Raw genomic sequence first — 27,911 nt, forward strand, 5'->3', positions numbered from 1 at the left:
ACTTCATAAAATTGCCTGTTGGCTAGTAGTATTAGAGCGAAACAACAAAAACCTATATATTTGTTTTTAACAGGACAATCTGATACGTTATATTTGAGGTTTTCTCCCAAATGGAACCTTATTCCCTACATAACCCTATGGACCCTGGTTGTCAGAAGTATTGCACTACATGGGGAATAGGCTATGGTCAAAAGAAGTGCACTATGTGGGGAATAGGATGCCATTTGGGAGGCAACCGTACTCTTATTTCCCTCCAAGTGTGCCTGAATACCTTTAGTCCACCCAGTCTACCAGATGAGCCAAACAGTAGCAACATCGCCCCAGCCCACCATAGAAGAAGAGCAGATAGTAGCAACATGGCCCCAAACCACCATAGAAGAAGAGCAGACAGTAGCAACATGGCCCCAGCCCACTATAGAAGAAGAGCCTGCAGTAGTAACATGTCCCCAGCCCACCATAGAAAAAGAGCTCTGCAAGCCTCTTCTTCTAGCTCAGTGCATCTTCCTGTCTTCAGAATAGTGGGCTTGCACAACAGGGTCAAATCTGTCATGGATATCACTAGCTAGGACTAACTGTTCTCTCTCTGTGTGTGGACGTGTTTAACTATTCTTGTGGGGACTTCTGGTCCCCACAAGAATAGTAAACAAACCACAATATAACCAACTGAAGAAATATTGTTAGGCTACACAAGTTGAAATGCTATTTTTAGGGGGTTTATGGTTAGAATTTGTGTTAGGGTAAGCATACAGGTTATTTATTTTTTATCTTTATTTAACTAGGCAAGTCAGGGATTCAATCTTGCAACCTTTCAGTTACTAGTCCAATGCACTAACCACTAGGCTACCTGCGGGTTAGGGGTTACGGAAAATAGGATTGTGAATGGGACTGAATTGTGTGTCCCCACAAGGTTAGCTGTACAAAACTGTGTGTGTGTGTAATGGTCTCTGGCATGGCCTGATGTTGGGGTTAGGGCTATGGTTTGGGGAACGCTTAAAACAGAATAATAATACAAAACTATACGCTATTACCATCAGGTACCATCCGTATTCTCACGGCTTGTGAAGTGCGGTGGCACAGTGGCCTGTATTTTTTTACAAAAATTTGGTGAGCACCCGAACTAGGCACATATCAACATTCTCAGGACCTTTTCAAACGTCTGAAATCAAAGTTTATTTCTAGTGATCAGGCTGGCTGCCTAGGGCCTTATCTGAGTTGCTTTGTTTCAATAGTGCCACAAAGAATACACTGTATACACATTATATATACAAAAGTATGTGGTCAAGACAAAATCATTTATAACTGAATTTTTCCAGAACAATATAGGTTCAACAAATCCCCTTATTGTTTGGGATACCTTTAAAAATACCTTCAGAGATCATTCAATATTCATCAATAATAATAAGAAGAAAGCATTTCTGTCTAAAGAGACAAGACTAACAAGGGAAATACATTAACAAATAGTGTTATGTGGAGTGGAACAGGGGAACACAAGAGCAGACTCAGACGGGGAGACTAGGATGAAGTAACCAAGGTATTTATTGAAACACAGGTGGGAGATGGAGTACAGGTCAGGGGAAGCTCGGGCTGGTTGGTGGAAACCAGGTGTGGAGGCTGAGGCTGGAGTGAGAGGGGTTGGGACAGGGTAAGCAGGTCCGGAGGGGAATCCAAGGGAGTAGTAGAGTGGGGAATCCAGGACAGAGACGCAGGATGATGAGACATGGGACAAGAGACAGGGACCAGAGTCAGAGCGGGCAGAATGAGCAGAGATTACGATCTGGCAGCGTGGAAGTGGCAGGGCTGAGTATTTCTTGAGTAGTTCTTGATTGTGGAACAGGTTGCAGCTGGTGGGGATCTGCTCTGACTCCAGCACACATGTCTCCGCCCACACAATCCCACACAGAGAGAGAGAGGGAGAGAGTACCGGGGGAGTGGCGGCAGGTCAAGGATACACAGGATGAGCATTAGAGGGCATTGCAGGAACAGATGTGCCAAACACTACAGGTAGGTACTACAAAGATACAAAATAAGTTAGAGTAAAAACAAAAAAACGAGAGGAACTTATTCAAGAATGACCTAACGTAATCTATTACAAACATAAAGCAAACTGGATGGAATATGGAGAAAAATGCACCAAATTCTTCCTGAATCTCCAACTCAGTAACACTACCAAAAATAATTAGCAAAAACTAGTTACTAAAGATGGAGTCTAAGATTTTCCAAATTATATTTTAAAACAGGAAGCTAAATATTTTAAGCAGATGTTCTCTTTTCCGTCTCCCCCTCCCGCTCTCAATGACGATTACTGTAAGGAATTCTTTCCAAAAAGTAAAAAAATTGAAAAGTAACGAACATACAAAAAGATCAGTGCAAAGGCCAACTGACAAAGTATTAACTTTTTATTAACTTTTTGAGGCTATTGAATCCTTTCAGTCTGTAAAAACCCCAAGGCTTGATGGCATACCTTTTTTATATAATCAAGCTCCATGTTTGGGCTTGTTTTAACTACTCGTATAGATATTTTGGTCTTTCAGGTACTCAGCAGGAAGGTCTGATTTTTCTATTATTAAAACAAGACCCGGATGGCAAATATAAAAATCAAAAAAACTGGAGGCCTCTTACAGTTCAATATTGTGATGCAGAAATAAAACGGTTTACCAGATATTGTTCATCCTGATCAGGGAGGTTTTTTACATGGACGATACATTGGAGATAATATACGACAATTACTAGAAATAATAGAACAGTATGAAACATCTAAGAAGCCAGGCCTGGTATTTATAGCCAGGCCTTCGATAAAGTAAGACTGGATTTTATTTATAAATGCCTGGATTTTTTAAAGTTCGATGAGTCTCTTATAAAATGGGTAAAAGTAATATATATCAACCCCAGGTGTAAAATAGTAAATAGCGGCTAATTGGTACAACAATAAGGTACATCTTATCCAAAACGATACATTGCCAATGCTTTCACTGACTAAAGTATTCAATAAAGATAATTTACCAGTATATACCCAGAAGTTACTGCAAAGAAAGTCAAAACATGACACAGAAAAGCCATTTGCGCTCAAGGATCTCAGAGAGATGCATGTGATGATGACCCTCTCCTTTCCTATACCCTAATAAGCAGTTGTTGATGGTCTCCTCCTTCATCCTTCACTGGCCAGCTCTCTCCTGTCCCTCACGTCCCACTGACACCGCTGACAACAACATAAACAATGAGATCACTCCATTTGACAGATTAACCAATGAGACCACTCCCCTTGACAGATTAAAATGGATCACTTCCTGTCTTCTGATGATGGGCCTCGCTCTTGCTTGGGGCAGAAACTTCCCCGCAGATCTAGGATCTGTTTACCCTCTCTGAATTCTAACCGTAGATTAGTCTTAGATCTTTCTTGTGGCAACTTCCTCCTACTCCTCGCAACCCTTAGAGAGATGATTTTTTTTAATTTTTATGTAAATAAAGAAAACAAACTCTTTTAACTGTGAAGGGTGTTATCAGCTAACTCAAAAATAAAGCATGTAAACTAGCATATATAGTATGCCTCTATCAGTCTGTGAAAGCATGATAGATGGTGGGAGAGAGCTCGTTATGAGAGGGATTAGAACATGGAACGTGGAACGTCTTCTAAGGAAATGTGTTGCTGGACATGGAACAGCTGTTGGTCTTGTTAGTGTGTGTGTGCGTGTGTTAGAGTGGGCGAGGTTGTTAACGCTTTGCCTCGTTATCAGGTGAGGCAGGATGTGGGGGTTCGGAGGCCAGGAGAACACTCACCGCCTGGGATTTTTTACCTTTATTTAACTAGGCAAGTCAGTTTAGAACAAATTCATATTGTCAATGACAGCCTAGGAACAGTGGGTTAACTGCCTTGTTCAGGGGCAGAATGACAGATTTTCACCTTGTCAGCTCAGGGATTCGATTATGCAACCTTTTGGTTACAAGTCCAACTCTCTAACCACTAAGCTACTTACCGCCTGGGATGAGGGGAGAGGGGGAGGAGGAGAGAGAAAGAGAGCGAGAGAGCAAAAGAGAGAGAGAGAGAGAGAAACACTAACCTCCTAGGATGAGAGAGGGAAATGGATGAGGGGGGGAGAAAGGCCAAGGGAGAGGGGGTTAGAGGGATAGAGAGCAGGGGGCAGGGGAGGAGGGTTGGGAGAGAGTGAGAGAGAGGCCAGAGCAGAGGGGGACAAGCAGAGCTAGAGGGCGATTGAGATGTGGTGAGCAAAAGGGAGTGAAAGGGCAGGGCAGCAGAAAAGAAAGAAAGAAAGTGTGAGAGAGAGAGAGAGATAGATGGGCCTGGAGTAGAACTCATGTCAGTGTGCTGGTCTGGAATTACCTGTGAGTCCATCAGTCAAACTCTGCAGCGCCCAACACACACACACACACGCACACATGCAGACACACAGACACACACACACAACTTTTCCCTACACAAGACTTTGGGCTTACTTCTGTATCTGGGTTTTAGATAAGGAATAAAGGAACACAACTTAGCAGACAGTCAATAAGAGTGTCTCATCAGATAACTGTCCACTTTCAACCACTGCCTATAGAAGGGTAGGTTGACAACTTCACGACAATGACGCACGCGCAACTCAGAGGCTAAAGGCTGTGTGTTGTCATGATTCTGAGCGGTCAGATTACTAGCAACAATGACAAGAACCTGCTGTGTATCTTGTTCTTGAAATCATCTCTTGTTTTGAAGTCTTTTTTTTACCTATGCCATGTTTTTGCTACACTCTAGTAAAAAGGGTTCCAAAATGGTTACCTTTCCACAGAGGGTTCTATATGGAACCAAAAAGGGTTCTCGTATGGAGACAGCTGGAGAATCCTTTTGGAACCCTCTTTTCAAATGTATTTATGTTTTCAATGAACATTTGCGAACAAAATATAGTTTACAGATTGTCAATAATCCTTTGATTGTAAGCCAACCCTGTCTGTTTTGCCTCGACGTTGCGCACACATCGGTTTTGTTGGTGAACACCGAACCCGTCTATTAAATGAAACATATAAGAATGCAATAGCAATCACACATACAATATGTATCGAATATATCATTTCAAGCTCCTTGGTGTCCACATCACCAACAAACTATCATGGTCCAAACACACCAAGACGGTCGTGAAGAGGGCACAACAAAACCTTTTCCCCCTCATGAGAAATATTTGGCATGGGTCCCCAGATCCTCAAAATGTACTACAGCTGCACCATCGAGAGCATCCTGACCGGTTGCGTCACCGCCTGGTATGGCAACTGCTCGGCATCTGGCCGTAAGGCACTACAGACGGTAGTGCATATGGCCAGTACATCACTGGGGCCAAGCTTCCTGCCATCCAGGACCTCTATACCAGGCTGGTCCAAGAAATTGTCAAAGACTCCAGTCACCCGAGTGTTCTTTCTGCAACCGCACGGCAAGCGGTAGAAAGAATCGTCAAGTCTAGGTCCGAAAGGCTCCTTAACAGCTTCTACCCGCAAGCAAGAAGACTGCTGAACAATTAATCAAATGGTCACCCTGATTATTTACATTGACACCCCCCCCCCCCCCAGTTGTTTTTACACTGCTTTTTATTTATTTATTCTTCATTTTACCAGGGAAGTTGACTGAGAACACGTTCTCATTTACAGCAACAACCTGGGGAATAGTTACTGGGATGAATGAGCCAATTGTAAGCTGGTGACTGTGAGGGTATGACTGAGGGCCAGACTGTGATTTTACTTTTTTTTATTTTTTAGGTTTACCCCCTTTTCATAGTATCCACATAGTAGTTACTATCTTGTCTCATCACTACAACTCCCATATGGGCTCGGGAGAGACGAAGGTCATGCGTCCTCCGAGACACAACCCAACCAAGCCACACTGCTTCTTAACACAGCGTGCATCCAACCCAGAAGCCAGCCGCACCAATGTGTGTAAACAACGTGCACCTGACGACCTGTTTAGCGTGCACTGCACCCGGCCGCCACAGGAGTCGCTGGTGCGCGATGAGACAAGGATATCCCTACCGGCCAAACCCTCCCTAACCCGGACAACGCTAGGCCAATTGTGTGTCGCCCCATGGACCTCCCAGTCGCGGCCGGCTGCGACAGAGCCTGGGCGTGAACCCAGGGTCTCTGGTGTCACAGCCAGCCCTGCTATGCAGTGCCCTAGACCACTGCCCCACCTGGGAGGCCCCAGATTGGGAATTTAGCTAGGACACCGGGGTTAACACCCCTACTCTTACAACAAGTGCCATGGGATCTTTAGTGACCACAGAGAGTCAGGACACCCATTTAACTTCCATTCCAAAAGACAGCACCCTACACAGGGCAATGTCCCCAATCTGATATTTTTTTTAGACCAGAGGAAAGAGTGCCTCCTACTGGCCCTCCAAAACCACTTCCAGCAGCATCTAGTCGCCCATCCAGGACTAACCCTGCTTAGCTTCAGAAGCAAGCCAGCAGTGGGATGCATGGTGGTATGCTGCTGCTGGCATGCTTGTATGCTGCTGCTGGTATGCTGCTGCTGGCATGCTGCTGCTGGCATGCTGCTGCTGGTATGCTGTTGCTGGCATGCTGTTGCTGGCATGCTGTTGCTGGCATGCTGTTGCTGGTATGCTGCTGCTGGTATGCTGTTGCTGGTATGCTGCTGCTGGTATGCTGTTGCTGGCATGCTGCTGCTGGTATGCTGCTGCTGGTATGCTGTTGCTGGTATGCTGTTGCTGGTATGCTGTTGCTGGCATGCTGCTGCTGGTATGCTGCTGCTGGTATGCTGTTGCTGGTATGCTGTTGCTGGTATGCTGTTGCTGGCATGCTGCTGCTGGTATGCTGCTGCTGGTATGCTGTTGCTGGTATGCTGTTGCTGGTATGCTGTTGCTGGCATGCTGCTGCTGGTATGCTGCTGCTGGTATGCTCCTGCTGGTATGCTGTTGCTGGTATGCTGTTGCTGGCATGCTGCTGCTGGCATGCTGCTGCTTGCTGTCTATTATCTATGCATAGTCATTTTACCCCTACCTTCATGTACAAATTACTTCGACTAACCTGTACCCCTGCACATTGACTTGGTACTGGTACTGGTATATAGTCTCATTATTGTTATTTTTATGTGTTACTTTTTATTGTATTTTTTTATTCAGTAAATATTTTCTTAACTCTATTTCTTGAACTGCACTGTTGGTTAAGGACTTGTAAGTAAGCATTTCACGGTAAGGTCTCTACACCTGTTGTATTCGGCGCGTGTGGTAAATACAATTTGATTTGATTTGAAAAACAACTTGCTGATGTTGAGTTATTGCAGTTGTTTATGGCTTTGTTACTATTTTTACAAGTATGTGGTCAAATTTCACAACTCTTAGTGCAAAAATCAAAACAGATAATCAAAAAAGCTGTTTTTTTTTCACAACTTTAAGCACATTTTCAATTGACTAAGTACAACACAGAAAATCACACAGTAACTTTTTCACCAAACCTGTTTAATCTAGAACCTTTCATATACCTTTCATGTAAAGCAATTGCCTTTCACAATGCAATGCTCACAATACTTTTCATATGATTCCCTTGTCATTTGTTTAAATACATTTGACCATCACTTATTCCAACTGCGCTTAATGGTTAATCGCTTAACCGTTTGGTAAACCTATAGATTTGAAACTGGTTTGTCTACTATATTTTGGATTTGGAGAAATACAGAAATAAAATGTGTGTTTGTAAAGTATAAACATCTAAATGACATATATGGTACATGATAACCATGCATAGTAACTACAGGTTATTGCTAATTGATTTTACATAGAGGTTACCACAATTGGTCGCCAATAAAAGGCAGTGTGTGAACACAATTTCTTTCAACATGGAGCAGGATAGACAGCAAGGGAGATGACAAAATAAAAGCTTGTGGACAAGAGGCCTGTCAGAGCGGTGGGTATGTGCCCCATCAAAGTGTTCAAAGAGGTGGGCATGGGCCCCGTCAAAGAGGTGGGCATGGGCCCCGTCAAAGAGGTGGGCATGGGCCCCGTCAAAGAGGTGGGCATGTGCCCCGTCAAAGAGGTGGATATCAGAGAGGGGGAGGCAGACAGCTGGGAACTGTTGTGTCTAATGAAGTCCGTGCCAAATTTGTTGACCATGTAGTAAACATAGGCCTTACCATGGCAGAGGCTACCGGATTAGTTCACCCCAATCTGAAAATATCAACTGTCAATTCGATAATGAGAATTTACCATTACATTTACAGTAAATTATATATTGTAAATGCATGCGGCTGTGTGCTGACCGACCAACAGGAGTGGGCAGTGGTGGAAATGGTGATGGAAAGGAATGACATACAGCTGTCCGAAATAAAGCAGGCCATTGTTGGTCATCTTTGAACATTTGAACATCTTGGACATGTACTGTTATTATCATGACACAAGGCAAGACCCAGATGCAGACACAGGAGGCAGATGGTTGGAGTCTTACAATATTTATTAATCCAACAGGGTAAGGCAAGAGAATGGTTGTGTACAGGCAAAAAAGTCCAAACCAGTTCAGAGCCCCAAAGGTACCGAAGGGCAGGCAGAATCAAGGTCAGGGCAGGCAGGCGGGAAAGTAGTCCAGAGTCAGGCAGGGGTCAAAAGCAGGAAGACTAACAAAAAGAGAATAGCAAAAGGAGTACGGGGAAAAACCACGCTGGTTGACTTTACTAAACATACAAGACAAACTGGCACAGAGAGACAGGAAACACAGGGATACATACACTGGGGAAAATAAGCGACACCTGGAGGGGGTGGAGACAATCACAGGAACAGGTGAAACAGATCAGGGCGTAACAGTTATAATCTCCACCTGGCACAGTCAGAAGAGGACTGTCCACCCCTCAGAGCATGGTTCCTCTCTAGGTTTCTTCCTAAGTTCCTGCCTTTCTAGGGAGTTTTTCCTAGCCACCGTGCTTCTACATCTGCATTGCTTGCTGTTTGGGGTTTTAGGCTGGGTTTCTGTACAGCACTTTGTGACATCGGCTGATGTAAAAAGGGCTTTATAAATACATTTGACTGATTGATTGATAGAGAACGATGACATCTTTGCTAATGTGGCATCCATCAGCCTACCAACAATCGCCTGTCTTTTGAAGAGGCACCAGGTATCTATGAAACACATTTACCTGGTGCCTTTTAAAAGAAACAACGACCAGGTGAAATACAATATCATATTGGAACTATACTGTAAAAAGAGGGTGATTGATGTTGTTGTGAACCATCACAAGTATATCTTTGTGAGTAAAGCAGGTTTCAAACTGGCCAAAACTCGGCATCGTGGGCAGAGCCTCATCAGCCAATGGGCGACCGCCCAAGTGCCTGGACAACGTGGGGGAAACATCTCCATGTGCACAGCTATCTCTGAAAATGGTGTGGTAGGATGTAGGCCATTTCTTGGAAACGACAACGCTGCACACCTCATTGTGTTTCTCAATTAAAATAGAGGAGGCCTGTCCAGGTGAAAGGGTCACCTATGTCACTGTGTGGGACAATGTCAGGTTCCACCATGCAGAGTTGGTTCAGGCAAGGTTTCGGGCCCATTCCCGATTCGTGACCCTATACCTGCCAGCATACTCTCCTTTCCTCAAAGCTACTGAATACATTTTTTCAGCATGGAGGTGGAAGGTGTACGGTCACCATCCCCATGAACATGCCACCCTCCTTCTGGCCAAGGATGAGTCATACGACAACATCAATGCAGACCGATGTCAAGCTTGGATTCGCCATGCCAAGATGTTTTTCCCACGGTGCGTGAACAATGAGGACATTCACTGTGATGTGGATGAGAATTTATGGCCAAATGCTCAAGAAACACTTCATGCAAATTAATGTGTGCTAAACATCATGTTTTATTTTCATTCCTTTCATTTGTTGCATTTCATTTTGTTACATTTGATTACAGACAGTACATCTATGTTGCAATTTTATCTGAAAAGTACAATGTTTTTTTGTATTAATGATTCATTGATCACACCTTTGATAGATGTTATGGAAATTATAAATTTTCTGTCAATTTTGTTGGGTAATCTATGTGTATTGCCTAATGTGAACTGTGTAGTCTACTGTAATTTACAGTACTGGAGCACATTACTTTCATCACTTCTAAGGGTGATTTGAAACAATTATCTTGCAATGTTTACAATTGGATTAACTGGCAGTTAAAACGACTAAATTGAAAAGATATCCTTATATTGTGTTTTGGTGATTAAACCAATGTTCTTACATTTCACTATAAACATATTTTGAATCAAGGGTTGTGTGGTGAGAGATGTTTGAAATCCAAATGAACGCACAATGACATGTTTTGAATAAAAGACTGCCTGTGTTACAAGAGTGACTAGTTTGGAGTTTTGTACCAAGAGTTGTGAAATGAATCCACATACTACTTGTGACATAAAAAAAACTACAACTGGACTGGTTTGCTTCCTTATCTACTGTGTGAATTACGTCTGATCTCTGAGCACGGTCTGTTTGATGATAAATATCAAGAAACGTGGACATATTTGCTTCTCTGTGCAATCATTTGAGAAATCGTTTGTAGTTCAGAGACTAGCTGCTAGGTTTAACTGAATGTGGGCTGTTCCTCTGTGTGGTGTGTGTGTGAGCACATTTTGTCAGTTGACCGATTTATCTGATACCACAATATCAGAGATGCTGTCAGTATATGCACAGGTCTATGATCACCTCCGTCTCCTAAAGCCTTACCTTAACCATACACATATCACCACAAAACTTAACCTAGATCAGTGGTTCCCAAACTTTGTATAGTCCAGTACCCCTTCAAACATTCAACCTACAGCTGCGTACCCCCTCTATAGCACCAGGGTCAGCGCACTCTCAAATTTAGTTTTTTTTGCCATCATTGTAAGCCTGCCACACACACACTATGCGATACATTTATTAAACATAAAAATGAGTTAGTTTTTGAAGGTAAAATTAAAAATTTAAAATTGAGGGGTATACCACCTCAGTCACAGGTTTCATCAATAATTGTATTGACGACGTCATCCCCACAGTGTCACGCCCTGGCCATAGAGAGGCTTTTATTCTCTATTTTGGTTAGGCCAGGGTGTGACTAGGGTGGGCATTCTAGTTTTGTTATTTCTATGTTTTCTCTTTCTTTGTGTTTGGCCGGGTGTGGTTCTCAATCAGAGGCAGCTGTCTATCGTTGTCTCTGATTGAGAATCATACTTAGGTAGCCTTTTTCCCCACCTGGGTTTGTGGGTAGTTGTTTTCTGTATAGTTTTAGTTACTTACAGAACTGTTTTTTCTCGTTTTGTTATTTTTGTTCTAGTGTTCAGATTTTAATAAATATCATGAACACGTACCATGCTGCACTTTGGTCCACTCCTTCTTCATCAGACGAGCGTTACACACAGTGACCTTATGTACATTTCCCAACCAGAAGCCATGGATTACAGGCAACATCCGTACCAAGCTAAAGGCTACAGCTGCTGCTTTCAAGGAGCAGGAAACTATTCCGGACATTTATAAGACATCCCGCTATACCTTCAAACGAACCATCAAACAGGCAAAGCATCAATACAGGACTAAGATGGAATCATACTACACCGCCTCTGATGCTCGTCGGATTTGGCAGGGCTTGAAAAATATTACTGACTACAAAGGGAAACCCAGCCACGAGCTGCCCAGTGACGTGAGCCTGCCAGACGAGCTAAATGCCTTTTATGCTCGCTTCGAAGCAAGCAACACTGAAGCATGCATGAGAGCACCAGCTGTTCCGGAGAAATGTGTGATCACGCTCTCCGTAGCTGATGTGAGCAAGACCTTTAAACAGGTCAACATTCAGAAAGCCGCGGGGCCAGATGGATTTCCAAGAAGTGTGCACAAAGCATGCCTGGACAAACTGGCAAGTGTCTTCACTGACATTTTCAGCCTCTCCCTGACTTAGTCTGTAATACTTATATGTTTCAAATAGACCACCATAGTCCATGTGGCCAAGAAAGTGAAGGTAACCCGCCTAAATTATTACTGCCCTGTAGCACTCACATCGGTAGTCATGAAGTGCTTTGAAAGGCCGGTCATGTCTCACATCAACACCATAATGCCGGAAACCCTAGACCCACTCCAATTTGCATACCGCCCCAACAGATCCACAGATGATGCAATCTCAATTGCACTCCATAGTGCAACACCATAGTGCCCACAAAGCCACTAAGCTAAGGACCCTGGGACTAAACACCTTATTCTCCTCCTGTATGACTCCAACGACTCCAACACCATCATTAAGTTTGCTGACAACAGTCTCTCCCTCAATGTGAGCAAGACAAAGGAGCTGGTCGTGGACTATAGGAAAAGGAGCCCCGAACAGGCTCTCATTAACATTGACGGGGCTGAAGTGGAGCGGGTTGAGAGTTTCAAGTTCCTTGGTGTCCACATCATCAACAAACTATCATAGTCCAAACACACCAAGACAGTTGTGAATAGGTCACAACAACACCTTTTCCCCCTCTGGAGACTGAAAAGATTTGGCATGGGTCCCCAGATCCTCAAAACGTTCTACAGCTAAACCAATGAGAGCATCCTGACCGGTTGCATCACGGCCTGGTATGGTAATTGCTCGGCATCTGACCGTAAGGCGCTACAGAGGGTAGTGCGTACGGCCCAGTACATCACTGGGGCAGAGCTTCCTGACATCCAGGACCTATATACTAAGCGGTGTCAGAAGAAGACCCCAAAATTGTCAGACTCCCGTCATCCAAGTCATAGACTGTTCTCTCTGCACATCGCACAGCAAGCGGTACCGGAGTGCCAAGTCTAGGACCAAAAGGCTCCTTAACAGCTTCTACCCCCAAGCCATAAGACTGCTGAACAATTAATCAAATGGCCACCCTGACTATCTACCCCCCCATGACTATCTACCACCCCCCTTAGTTTTTACACTGCTGCTACTCACTGTGTATTATCTATGCATAGTCACTTTACAAATGACCTCGACTAACCTGTACCCCCGCACATTGACTCGATACTGGTACCCCCTGTATATAGCCTTGTTATTGTTATGTAATTTTCTTTTGTTTATTTAGTAAATATTCTCTCTATTTCTTGAACTGCATTGTTGGTTAAAGGCTTGTAAGTAAGCATTTCATGGTAAGGTCTACACCTATTGTATTCAGCGCATGTAACATATAAAATCGGATTTGATTTGATTTGAGATTGTCTCTCTAAATTGTCTTCAAGAGAACTCAACAACACTCAACTCTACAATAGCTCTGTGATGTATGACTGTGTTGTTAGGGGATAGTCAGCATTCCAAATGGCACCCTATTCCCTTTACAGCGCACCACTTTTGACCAGAGTCTTATGGGGCCTGGTCAAAAGAAGTGTGCTATATAAGGAATACCGTGGCATTTGGGATGTAGCCACAGTCTCTGATGACAAATTTGGTTCTGAGTGCCAAAGTGAGTTGAGGAATAGGGATGGTCTGTTGGTTGCTACCACAAACAAATAGAGAGAGTCAATGGATGTGTCTCAAATGGGTGCCTATTCCCTTTAGAGTGCACAACTTTTGGCCAGGGAACATACGTGTAGGCCAATGGTCAGGGCCCATAGGGCTCTGGTCAGAAGTAGTGCCCTATATAGGGAAAATAATGCCATTTGGGATGCAAGCAATGTGATTTAAGCACACATACGAGAACCTTGTTTGGTCCTGACAAAAGTCCTATCAGGGCAGCAGCTAGTCTGGCGGTCAGTGCCTCGACAAGCTGTCGATGTACCCTTGAGCAAGGCACTTAAAACCCTAATTTGCTCCAGGGCCGCTGAACTACAATGACTGACCTTGTAATACAGCACATTTCACTGCACCAATCTGGTGTGTAAAACATATTTCATTTAATACATCTGTCAGCTATGGAAACTCAAACGTACAGGCTTCAGTGATTATCTATCCACATATAGGCCTATTACAGGGCTTCACAGGACATCAGGACATCCAGCATTAACATAATGGACCATATGGGTGAGGGAGAGAGAGATATTACACTTACCACCCAAGAAAGACGACCACATTTTTATTTGCAATTTTCTGTGAATTCAATGGTACTTCAAATTCACTTCACACATAATATTGTTTTGAGCATTTTATTACACATTCTGCCTTTTGAAACATCAGTGATGTCACTTGCTATTTTGCAGCTGAAGCCAATATTTTCTTTCCTTCGGGAGTGTTTCGTAATCACCAACTCCAACTGACCCTATCCTCTCCTCCCTCCCCCACATCCCTCATCTCCGAGTAAAACAAACAGAGAGAGGAAGAAAAAAAGAAAGAGGGAGGGGCACTTGTTTACCCGTTCATCCTCTCCAAAAATGTTTTCCTTGAGGGGGAAGAATAGATCTTTCTTTGACCGAGAAACATCTCCAGAAGTCCTGAAGCACTGAAACATCACTGCAACCATTCATACAACACAAACTTAGTTTTAATGTGTTTTCTTGAGCCTGTAGGCGATTCTGAATGCAATCTGCAGTTCACACAATAACAAAGTGGCTACCCCACAACTGTTTTGATAAAAAGGCTGAGGCATGGGGCTGGAGAAATGTAACCACTACAATTCACAGACAGAGCTATGGGTGCAAGGACTGACCATCCATGATTTCAAAATGATAGTTTTAACCATGTTTTGAGGCATTACAGTGTTTGTTTACAATTGTGTAAAACAAGCTTATATTTTGAGTTCGGATGGGGTACGACAGTTGAACTAAGCTCCTGAGGCATTTATAAGTTATATTCTTCATGAATCAATGGGTATGTATGTATCATTCATTTAAAAGTCCAAAAATGGATGTACAAAGCGCAGATTGCCCCTTTAAACTCTGTGGTTCAAGCTCAAAGTCTTGGAAGTGTGGCCTTGCTCATCAAAATCATTACAATGAACCCACATTACAATAAAACAATATCCTCAAAAATAATACTACAATCTTTGAGGTCCAGATTGTCATTGCCATTATTATTATTATTGTTCAAACATCATCCTCCCTAAGAAGAGAGCCAGACTGTTGTGGACAGCATCAGACAAGACTCAAGGGACAAAGGGCGATGATGTCTCAATATGGTCTTACTAGGAAATAGCCATGTCTTCGGGAACCACCCATCACTGACAGTACGTGGCTCGGTGTTTCGTCCCAAATGGCACCCTATTCCCTATGTAGGGAACAACCTTTGACTGAAAATGTTATCAAATAAAATGTTAGTTGTTAGTCACATGTTAGTCACATGTGCCGAATACAACGGGTGTAGACTTCACCATGAAATGCTTTTTTACGAGCCCTTCCCAACGATGCAGATAAAGAATAAAAATAGTTACACTCTTAGAAAAAAAGGTGCTATCTAGAACCTAAAAGGGATCTTCGGCTGTCCCCATAGGAGAACCCTTTGAAGAATCCTTGTCAGTTCTAGGTAGAACCCTTTTGGTTCCAAGTAGAGCTGTTTTGGGTTCTACTTTTTGGGGTTCTACATGGAACCCAAAATGGTTTTACCTGGAACCAAAAATGGGTTTTACCTGGAATCAAAAAGGGTTATCCTATGGTAATCAAAAAACTATTTTTTCTTAGAGTGTAGTGCACTACTTTTGACATTAGTCCTATGGGCCCTGGTCAAAAGTTCTGCACTATATACGTAGAGAATAGGGTGCCATTTGGGATGCAGACCCTTGGTAGTCAGTCTCCCTACTAACATCTGGACCTGTTAGTATTGGCAGACTGCTGCTGTTACTAATGTCAGGGGAAGGGGGAGAGAGAGAGAGAGAGAGAGAGAAAAAGAAAGAGAGAGAGAGAGAGAGAGAGAGAGAGAGAGAGAGAGAGAGAGAGAGAGAGAGAGAGAGAGAGAGAGAGAGAGAGAGAGAGAGAGAGCATGTCACCTCTGTCATCCTTAATAAGGACTTGGATACAACCTCTCGGGTGTTCGGCTTTCTGTCTTTCATTCTCTTTCTCTCCCACACTCACTCACATCACTCTTTTCTGCCAATCTGTTTCCCTCTCTAATGGTCTTTCACACAGTTCATTCTCTCTGTCACGTGACAGATTCATGATGATGACATTTTCAGAATGAGAGAACTGGTAAGAGAGAGAGAGGAGGTGAGGAAGAGAGAGAGTGAGCGAGGGGTGGGACAAAGAAAGAGAGAGGGGAACAAGGGAACCGATGCTACAGATTATGTTCAACAGTGCTTGCCAAGCCCAAAACTCACTTAAATCTTGTTGTTTGTTCCCAACTCCACATAGTACAAGCTAGCTTATCACAGTGAGTTGGTTAAGTAAGTCTGGGTGAATGAGGAAAGGGCCTGCAAAATCAGAATCTGTTTTCTATCATTATAGAGTTCCAGAATGTAACTCTATACTCAGAGTTCCACATGGGAACTCCATTGAAGAACAGTTACCCAATGAGAATGAACCACTGAAGTTGCTATCTTGTGCTGCCCTCTAGCTTCAAGAAGAATAACTGAAAATCCGGATGCTGTAGGTAGAAGTTGCCCAAAGATAGGAGCAGGTCTAGGATCAACTTACTCCCAAATCTGAAGGTGTAAATTATAAAGTAAAAAAACACAACACTGACCTAAGTGCATCCTGGTGTCATACAATGTTTTGTAGCCTAACTTTGCTATCCTGACTGACACACACACACCAATCCAATCAGAGGGGTTGGGTAAAATACTGAAGACACATTTCAGTTGAAGGCATCCTGTTGAACTGACTAGGTATCCCCCTTTCCCATTCCCTTAGTATGGCTAGAAGACACACTACATGACCAAAAGTATGTGGACACCTGCTCGTTCCAAAACATCATTCCAAAATCATGGGTATTAATATGGAGCTGGTCCCTCCTTTGCTGCTAGAACAACCTCCACTCTTCTGAGAACGCTTTCCATTAGATGTTGGAACATCACTGTCGGCATTTCAATTCATCACAAAGGTGTTCGTTGGGGTTGAGGTCAGGGACCTGTGCAGGCCAGTAAAGTTCTTCCACACCTATCTTGAAAACCTTTTTCTGTATGGACCTCACTTTGTGCACGGGGGCATTGTCATGCTGGAACAGGAAAGGGCCTTCCCCAAACTGTTGCCACTAAGTTGTAATCACAGAAAGGGTCTAGAAAGTCAGCGTATGCTGTAGCGTTAGATTTCCCTAGCCCAAACCATTAAAAACAGCCGCAGACCAATATTCCTCTTCTTCCAAACGTTACAGTTAGCACTATGCATTGGGGCTGGTAGGGTTCTCCTGGCATCCACCAAACCCAGATTCGTCCATCGAACTGCCAGATGGTGAAGCGTGATTCATCACTCCAAAGTCCAATGGCGGTGATCTGTGCATGGTGCATGGTGATCTTAGGCTTGTGTGCGGCTGCTCGGGCCATGGAAACCCATTTCATGAAGCTCCCGAAGAACAGTTCTTGTGCTGATGTTACTCCCAGAGGCAGTTTGGAACTCAGCAGTGAGTGTTGCAACTGAGTACAGACAGTTTCCTCTTTTCTATCTGTTTCAAAGAGAGTTCCAGAGTTGTAAAATACAGAATGAATCAGAATGTCTCCATGGCCAGGCTGGACATGGAAAAACAAGATGGAATGTTAGGTTAGAGCCTGCGTATCATGTGCTTGGTGCTGTGCTCTGTTCCAGAACGTCCAGTGGTAGAACAATAGGGTTATTATGTTGAGATTGAGATACATGATTTGTCCCACTACAAAGTAACAAAGTACAAAGTAACTTTGTACAAAGTACAAAGTAACACTACAAAGTAACTTCGGCCCCACACTACCTGGGCAGATGTGTCTGGTCAGCTGAAGTAGGCCTACCTACAAAGAGCAAAATAAGGTTGAAGATAAAGGTTAAAGGTAGGCCTAATGTAAAAACATTTCCTGTTTTTATACACTACCGGTCCAAAGTTTTAGAACACATACTCATTCAAGGGTTTTTGTTTATTTTCACTATTTTCTACATTGCAGAATAATAGTGAAGACGTCAAAAATATGAAAATAACACAAAAAAGGGTTAAACAAATCTAAATATATTTTATATTTGAAATTTTTCAAATAGCCACCCTTTGCCTTGATGACAGCTTTGCACACCCTTGGCATTCTCTCCACCAGCTTCACCTGGAATGCTTTTCCAACAGTCTTGAACGAGTTCCCACATATGCTTGTAACGCTCAAAGAGTGAATGGGTGTTGGAGTCAGGCGCAGAGAGCAGAGGATACGGGAAAAAACATGCTTTAATGTCCAACCGAAAACTACAATAGGTGACGCCGAACACAGGCGTAATACACTCCACCTAAGTACACATTGGTATCTAACCGGATAGCGGAAAACCCACAATAATAAAGGACGTCTCTTACATAACAGAAACAAGCCCACACAAACACAAGCGGGCTAATCAAACTTAAATAACACCAACCCAAAAACCCCAACAAGGAACAGGTGAAAACAATTAGACAAAACCAAACTAAAAGGAAAAAGGGATCGGTGGCAGCTAGTAGACCGGTGACGACGACCGCCGAGCGCCACCCAAACTGGAAGGGGAGCCACCTTTGGTGATATTCATGACAATGCTTGTTGGCTGCTTTTCCTGCTTTTCCTTCGCTCTCCATCTCAATTTGGTCGAGGTCGGGGTGTTGTGGAGGCCAGGTCATCTGATGTAGCACTCCATCACTCTCCTTCTTAGTAAAATAGCCCTTACACAGCCTGGAGGGGTGTTGGGTCATTGTCCTGTTGAAAAACAAATGAGATGGGATGGCGTATCGCTACAGAATGCTGTGGTAGCCATGCTGGTTAAGTGTGCCTTGAATTATCAATAAATCACAGACAGTGTCACCAGCAAAGCACTCCCACACGTTAACACCTCCTCCATGCTTTACGTGGGAAATATACATGCGGAGATCTTCCGTTCACCCGCACCTCGTCTCACAGCGGTTGGAACCAAACGGCGGTTGGAACCAAAAATCTCATATTGATTTGGGCTGCAATTTCTGAGGCTGGTAACTAATAAACTTATCCTCTGTAGCAGAGGTAACTCTGGGTCTTCCATTCCTGTGGCGGTCCTCATGAGAGCCTGTCTCATGAGAGCCAGTTTCATCCCAGTGCTTGATGGTTTTTGCAACTGCACTTGAAGAAACTTTCAAAGTTCTACGTACTCTCGTCCTAAATATTCTTACATTAACCTCTTTGATCTCTAGGGGCGCTATTTCATTTTTGGATAAAAAACGTTCCCGTTTTAAGCGCGATATTTTGTCACGAAAAGATGCTCGACTATGCATATTCTTGACAGTTTTTGAAAGAAAACACTCTGAAGTTTCAGAATCTGCAAAGATATTGTCTGTAAGTGCCCCAGAACTCATTCTACAGGCGAAACCAAGATGATGCATCAACCAGGAAATGAGCAGAATTTCTGAAGCTCTGTTTTCCATTGTCTCCTTATATGGCTGTGATTGCGCAAGGAATGAGCCTACACTTTCTGTCGTTCCCCCAAAGTGTTAGCAGCATTGTGACGTATTTGTAGGCATATCATTGGAAGATTGACCATAAGAGACTACATTTTCCAAGTGTCCGCCTGGTGTCCCTGCGTCGAAATTGGAGCGTAAAGCCAGGTGCAATTATTTTTCCATTTGAGAGCAAGGAGAAACCAGGCTTCCACGAAGGATATATCATTGAAGACATATGTGGAAAAACACCTTGAGGATTGATTCTAAACCACGTTTGCCATGTTTCAGTCGATATTATGGAGTTAATTTGGAAAAAAGTTCGCGTTTTGAGGGCTGAATTTTCGTTTTTTTTTTTTTTTTTTTTTTTTTTTTTTGGTAGCCAAATGTGATGTACAAAACGGAGCTATTTCTAATACACAAAGAATATTTTTGGAAAAACGGAGCATCTGCTATCTAACTGAGAGGCTCCTCATTGAAAACATCAGAAGTTCTTCAAAGGTAAGTTATTTTATTTGAAGGCTTTACTTGTTTTTGTGATAGTTGCCTGCTAAATGCTAACGCTAATGCTAACGCTAATGCTAACGCTAAATGCTACGCTAGCTAGCTACTGTTACACAAATGATTGTTTTCCTATGGTTGAAAAGCATATTTTGAAAATCTGAGATGACAGTGTTGTTAACAAAAGGCTAAGCTTGAGAGCTAGCATATTTATTTCATTTCATTTGCGATTTTCATGAATAGTTAACGTTGCGTTATGGTAATGAGCTTAGGTCTATAAATAGAATCCCGGATCCGGGTTTGGTCGTCGCAACAGGTTAAGAACAAATATTGATTGGTTGATTGATTTATAATGCATTCATAATGCATTTGTATAATGATTCTCTTCTTGTCTTTCTGTTTCTATGTTGACGGGTAGATGGGGACTACATGTTAAAAACATCGTCTTTGACTCTGCTGTGGCAGTCTGCTTATAGCATCTTGTAGTGTGTGTTAGCCTCCTTGAGATCAGACCAAATCTCTGTGCCTTCCACAGCAATCCTATCTTAAGGCCATTCAATTGTTAAACAGTCATCACTAGCACATTAGAGGCTGCTGCCTGTAGGCATAGACTAGGAATCACTGGCCACTTTAGGGAATGGAACACTAGTCACTTTAATAATGTTTACATATCTGGCATTACTCATCTCATACGTAAACTCAACAACAAAAAATAAACAGGACCCTGTCTTTCAAAGATAATTCGTAAAAATCTAAATAACTTCACAGATCTTCATTGTGAAGAGTTTAAACACTGTTTCCCATATGTGTTCAATTAACCATAAACAATTAATGAACATGCACCTGTCGACCTGTCGTTAAGACATTAACAGCTTACAGATGGTAGGCAATTATGGTCACAGTTATGAAAACTTAGGACACTAAAGAGGCCTTTCTACTGAAAAACACCAAAAGAATGATGCCCAGGGTCCCTGCTCATCTGTGTGAATGTACCTTAGGTATGCTGCAAGGAGGCATGAGGCTTGCAAATGTGGCCAGGGCAATAAATTGCAATGTCTGTACTGTGAGATGCCTAAGACAGCGCTACATGGAGACTAGATGGACAGCTGATTGACCTCACAGTGGCAGACCACGTGTAACAACACCTGCACAGGATCGGTACATCTGAACGTCACACCTGCGGGACAAGCACAGGGTGGCACAACAACTGCCTGAGCTACACCAGGATCGCACAATCCCTTCATCGGTGCTCAGACTGTCCGCAATAGGCTGAGAGAGGACGGACTGAGGGCTTGTAGGCCTGTTGTAAGGCAGGTCCTCACCAGACATCACCGGCAACAACGTTGCCTATGGGCACAAACACACCGTCACTGGACCAGACAGGACTGGCAAAAAGTGCTCTTCACTGACGAGTCGCGGTTTTGTCTCACCAGGGTTGATGGTCGGATTCGTGTTTATCGTCAAAGGAATGAGCGTTACACCGAGGCCTGTACTCTGGAGCAGGATCGATTTGGAGGTGGAGGGTCCGTCATGGTCTGGGGCGGTGTGTCACAGCATCATTGGACTGAGCTGGTTTTCATTGCAGGCAAACTCAACGCTGTGCGTTACAGGGAAGACATCCTCCTCCCTCATGTGGTACCCTTCCTTCAGGCTCATCCTGACATCACCCTCCAGCATGACAATGCTACCAGCCATACTGCTCGGTCTGTGCGTGATTTCCTGCAAGACAGGAATGTCAGTGGACCTCTTGGTCCCCTTGGCCCATCCTCTGCTCATACCGCCCGCTTCCGTGTCGGGGTGGTGGAGCTGTGGTCATGAGACCCTCTCTTCGTTAGGGCGCTGCTGAGCGGGGCGGCTTGGCTGGTGGTCGACCGTATCAACAGCCCTCTCACTGGCGGCAACTTTTGATTGTGTCACCCTGGAGGAGAAGTGTGAGACATCCAGGGCTCTGGATGGGTTCATGGGCCAGCCAACCCAGGGTACTGTGACGCTGCATTGCTACTGGGCATGGGCTAGGACAATGTCGGTGAGCAGTGGTGGTAGTAAATGTGAATGTAATAGATGGATTCTATTCATGTAATATATTCTGTTCCATTCTATTCCATTCTATTTCTTTCCGATTCATTCTATGCAATCCTTTTCTCAGGCGTTGTTCTCGTGGGGGGGTGTTGGCTATGAGCCGGAGTCACCCTACCTTTGCCCACTCTATGCCCCGGCCCACCTGAGTGCTGCTCAGCCTCATGCAGCACTTTCGCTGGGCACACGTTGGCATCACCGCCTCTGCAGAGGACAGCTGGGTGGAGACTGCCAGGGAGGTTAGCAGAGTACATGCCTCTTTTATAACAGCCTGGTAGCCAGATGTGTACTTGAAGTGTACCTACTTTTTCAGCCAGTTTTGCATTAGCTATGACATTTCAACTTTATTCTGGATTATCATTATGATGATGATGATTTATTTCGGTATTTATTTTATTTATTTTTAAACAGAATGTTACTGTGTTGGGCACTAAGAATACATGTCATGTTTTTATACTTCTGTCCAATAAGGAACTCTGAACTGTGACCTCTGACCTCTCTGAAGGTGTCCAACTCTCTGAGAAGTCATGGGATGCCGGTGAGACTGGTGGTTACCATCGGTAACGATGCCAGGTAGCGTCAGAACGACCCTGGCCAAGCTCAAGAAGGTGGAGGACCCACGCAGCTCAGACACTAATGCATACCCCACAAGACATGCCACCAGAGGTCTCTTCACAGTCCTCAAGTCCAGAGCAGACTATGGGAGGCGCACAGTACTACATAGAGCCATGACTACATGGAACTCTATTCCACATTAGGTAACTGGTGCAAGCAGTAGAATCAGATTTTTAAAAACAGATAATACACCTTATGGAACAGCGGGGACTGTGAAGCAACACCAACATAGGCACAGACACATGCATACACACACACTCTACACACATGTATTTTGTGTTAAAGATATGTGGTAGTGGAGTGTGGGCCTGAGGGCACACACTTAGTGTGTTGTGAATTCTGTAATGAATGTTGTAATGTTTTTAAAATTGTATAACTGCCTTAATTTTACCAGACCCACAGGAAGAGTAGTATCTGCTGCCTTGGCAGCAGCTAATGGAGATCCATAATGAACACAAATACAAATAGGGCGCTGGTGAAAAGTAGTGCACTATATAGGAAAATAGTGTGCCATTTGTGACTCAGCCTGTCACACCCTGATCTGTTTCACCTGTCTTTGTGATTGTCTCCACCCCCCTCCAGGTGTTGCCCATCTTCCCCATTACCCCCTATGTATTTATACCTGTGTTCTCTGTTCATCTGTTCCCAGTTTGTCAAGTAACAAGTGGTTTTGTCTCAGCGCCTGCTTTTCCCAGATGCTCTTTTTCTCGCCCTCCTGGTTTTGACCCTTGCCTGTCCTGACTCTGAGCCCGCCTGCCGCCCGTTACCGTTGCCCCACCTCTGGTTTACTGACCCCTGCCCGCCTTGACCTGTCTATTGCCTGCCCCTGTTGGATGATTAAACCATTGTTAATTCGTTATTTGTCTGCATCTGGGTCTTACCTTCATACCTGATACAGCCTTAATGGATTATGACCGATCTGGATGACACACACGCCCACTACTTTCCAGGGCTTCAGCCACCCCATGAGGACCAACAGCTCTGGTGCTAGCTTGGCTGACTATCTGGTACTGGACACAGGCGGGAAGACCTGGGACCTCAGGCCCACACACACAGGTTGGAATGGAGGAGTGGGTTAGAGGTGGTGGTGTGTGTATGGCCCTAACACTACTGTATGCCTACAAGATAGCCATAGTGGCTGACATGTTGAGTTTAGGGTTAGTTATATTACTGTTGTAATATTGGTTGAGGTTCCTGGGTAGAGACATCCACAATTCCTGGTTTACGGTTATGATGGTGTATTGATGATATAGGTTATGGTTCAACAGGCTAGACATGAGAGCAGACATGAGGTTAGGGTTAGCACTAGTGCTACTGTAGTAATACTGGTTATGTTAACCATAACCCCGTCCCCTACAGGATAGATATGGTTGCTGACATGGTGAGGTTTCTGGGTCGAGACATCTCCCCCCCCCCCCCCCCCCACCCACGGTATTTCCCCCAAGACTGACTCCAACTGCTGCTTCATCAACTGCTGCTTCATCAACTGCTGCTTCATCAACTGCTGCTTCATCAACTGCTACTTCATCAACTGCTGCTTCATCAACTGCTGCTTCATCTGCACTGGAGGCACACACACACACACACACATACACACACATATGGAAATGCTCCACAATACATGCAATACTCCACAGTTTGCATACAGCATGGTTTTAGTAACATAATGCTATGTTATAAAATGCTGAAATGTTGGGATGGGATTTGCCCAGCTTGTTTTTGTCTTGTTTATTTTGACCTACTGCATCAAGTAATCTCTAACATTATCTTCCTATACACAGTATATAGCTGCTGCTCTCCAACCCTGTTCCTGGAGAGCTACCATCCTGTAGGTTCACTCCAACCCTAATCTAGTGTATCTGATTTTAATAATTAGCTGGTTAATAAGCTGAATCTGGTTAGTTAAAACTGGGGTTGGAGCAAAAACCTACAGTATGGTAGTTCTTCAGGAGCAGGGTTGGACAGCCCTGCTGTATAAAGTACAAGCCACTGTATCACGTAAAGCTCTACAACCTGCCAATACAGTGCCTTGGGAAAATATTCAGACCCCTTGACCCCCTTCAATTTTTTGTTATGTTACAGCCTTATTCTAAAAAGGATTTAAAAAATAATAATCCTCAGCAATCTACACAATACCCCCATAATGACAAAGCGAAAACAGGTTTGTAGAATTTTTGCACTTTTATGAAAAATATCTTATTTACATAAGTATTCAGGCCCTTTGCTATGAGACTCGAAATTGAGCTCCGGTGCATCCTGTTTCCATTGATCATCCTTGAGATGTTTCTACAACTTGATTGGAGTCCACCTGTGACATGATTTGGAAAGGCACACACCTGTCTATATAAGGGTTCATAGTGCATGGCAGAGAAAAAACCAAGCCATGAGCCATGAGGCATTGTCCGTAGAGCTCTGAGACAGGATTGTGTCGAAGGGTACCAAAACATTTCTGCAGCATTGAAGGTCCCCAAGATCACAGTGGCCTCCATTATTCTTAAATGGAAGATGTTTGGAACCACCTAGACTCCGCAGTGGTGTAAGGCACAGCATTTCGGTGCTAGAGGTGTCACTACAGACCCTGGTTCAATTCCAGGCTGTATCACAACCGGCTGTGATTGGGAGTCCCATAGGGCGGCGCACAAGTGACCCAGCATCGTCCAGGTTTGGCCGGGGTAGGCCATCATTGTAAATAAGAATTTGTTCTTAAAACCTCTTAAGGATCAGCCCCTTTTAATTTTCGCCTAAAATGACAAATCTAACTGCCTGTAGCAAAGGACCTGAAGCAAGGATATGCATATTCTTGATAGCATTTGAAAGGAAAGACTGACGTTTGTGGAAATGTGAAATTATTTTAGCAGAATATAACACATTAGATATAGTAAAAGAGAATACAAAAAAAAACATGCACATTTTTTTTCCATCTTTGAAAGGCTATAGTGTATTATTCCAGCCTAGGGGCAATTTAGATTTTGGCTACTAGATGGCATCTGTGTGTTTGCAACGTTTGACTGATCCAATGAACCATTCCATTTATGTTCAAAAAATGTGTATCAAGACTGCCCGAATGTGCCTAATTGGTTTAATACATTTTCAAGGTCCTAACTGTGCACTATCCTCAAACAATAGCATGGTATTATTTCACTGCAATAGCTACTGTAAATTGGACAATGCAGTTAGATTAACAAAAATGTACGCTTTCTGCCCATATCAGATATGTCTATGTCCTGGGAGATTTTCATGTTACTTAACAACCTCATGCTGATCACATTAGCCTACGTTAGCTCAACCGACCCTTTAGAGTTAACTGACTTGCCTAGTTAAATAAAGGTGTAAAATAAACTCTTCCTAGATATGGTCACTCTGACAGAGCTCTACAGTTCCTCAGTGGAGATGGTTGTCTTTCTGAAAACCTTCTCCGGAGCACTCAGGACCTCCGACTGGGGTGAAGTTTCCCCTTCCAACAGGACAACAACCTGAAACGCAGTCAAGACAAAGCAAGAGTGGCTTCAGGACAAGTCTCTGAATGTCCTTGAGGCCCGGACTTGAAACCGATCAACGCTCCCAATACAACCCGACAGAGCTTGAGAGGATCTGTAGAGAAGAATGGGAGAAACCCAAGCATCATACCCAAGAAGTTTCTAAAAACCTGTTTTTGCTTTGTCGTTATGGGGTATTGTGTGTACATTGATGAGGGAAAAAATTAAAAAAGTAATCAACTTTAGAATAAGGCTGTAACGTCACAAAATGTGGAAAGTCAAAGGGTCTGAATACTTTCCGAAGGCACTGTACATACACTCCTCACATTTACTTCTGTACTTACTGCCTAGGCTGGAAACCTAACCAATAAGATAGTTGATGCCTAACTGTTAACATCTTAAAGGGCCATTACACCACCTTTCAGCCTTCATTTTCATTATCTCCAGCGACATACTGTTTCAGAGCACTCGTCTGAGTGTGCCAGAGCGCGGAAAAACTGATGAATTTACTCACGCTCAACACCCGTTGAATATGGCCGGTGTCATTAAACGTTGGCAAAGAAGCATAATTAAATTGTTGCCAGCAGCACAGTTAGTCACCAACTCTCAGGATAACATCAAAACAGCCTAACTAACTCTGCTAGTGCGAGTAAAATGGTCAGTGAGGTGTTCTCTCATTTGTGTCTGGAAGTAGCTAGCCAACGTTAGCCAGTTAGCAGTGGTGTAAAGTACTTAAGTAAAAATACTTTAAAGTACTACTTACTGTAAGGAGTTTCTTAGTTATCTGTACTTTACTATTTATATTTTTGACTACTTTTACTTCACTACGTTCCTAAAGAAAATGATGTATTTTTTGCTCCATACATCTTCCCTGACAACCAAAAGTACTTGTTACATTTTTAATGCTTAGCAGGACAGGAAAGTGGTCCAATTCACAAATGTACCTGGTCATCCCTACTGCCTCTAATCTGGAGGACTCACTAAACACAAATGCTTCATTTGTAAATTATGTATGCTTGTTGTAGTGTGCCCCTGGCTATCCGTAAATAACGTTTAAAAAAAGAGAATTGTGCAGTCATTTGTCAAAACGCTGAATTTTTGCACTTTAGCAAGCCTTCAATTACATAGAAATAAATCTATAAATCGGATTTATTGAATTCTCCATGTGGTCTATATTAAAGGGCACTTCATTTAATATAACAGGCTTTTAAAATTCAATATTGGTGTACAATTTATACTTAAAATATCAAATGGCACTCTTTTTGTGGAAAGAACCTGGTGTATTAGCAGTCATGATTGAACCTGTCTGCTGTGCTCCAGAAGCGGAGTATAGACGAGAGTAAGAGTAAGACCAGAGGAGTCTCCCTGAGGAGCCTGTCGCAGCGCATGCGTCATGTCCCCTTCTCTGAACAATCACCTGCCACCTACGATAACTCCGTCCTCTACGAAGTAAGATGGAGGCAGGACAAGAGATATGAAAGTGTCTGAGACAAAAGGAAAGAGGAAGGAGCAGGAGGCTAAAGTGCAAAGGGGAAGGTGGGAGGGCACGCCTGGGTTCCATGCTAAGTACCAGTGTTCTCTATATTCTATGTTCTCTGAGTTCTATGTTCCATGTTCTCCCCCAGGGTATGAAGTACCCGCACCACAGGAACTTGTTTCATGGTCATCTGAAGAGCTGGAGCTGAATGGTGGACGGACGTTTTGTCCTGAAAAACACTGACTACGGACACAACGAGGCAGCAACTTTCCCCTACCCAGAACCGCCCGCAGAGGGTGAGTAGGTCTGGAGAGAGGTGGAGAGTTTTACCTTTAGTGCCATAAGTTCCATCTGGACAGAGTGGA

At 43.6% G+C, this 27,911-nt stretch overlaps 1 pseudogene; it reads left to right on the forward strand.

The window, feature by feature from the left end:
- Positions 1–7,899: 7,899 nt before the first annotated feature.
- LOC139379174 (uncharacterized) lies at positions 7,900–27,754 on the forward strand (annotated as a pseudogene).
- Positions 27,755–27,911: the final 157 nt, after the last annotated feature.

This window comes from Oncorhynchus clarkii, chromosome 21, assembly GCF_045791955.1.
Source record: "Oncorhynchus clarkii lewisi isolate Uvic-CL-2024 chromosome 21, UVic_Ocla_1.0, whole genome shotgun sequence".
In the NCBI taxonomy this organism is placed as follows: domain Eukaryota; kingdom Metazoa; phylum Chordata; class Actinopteri; order Salmoniformes; family Salmonidae; genus Oncorhynchus; species Oncorhynchus clarkii.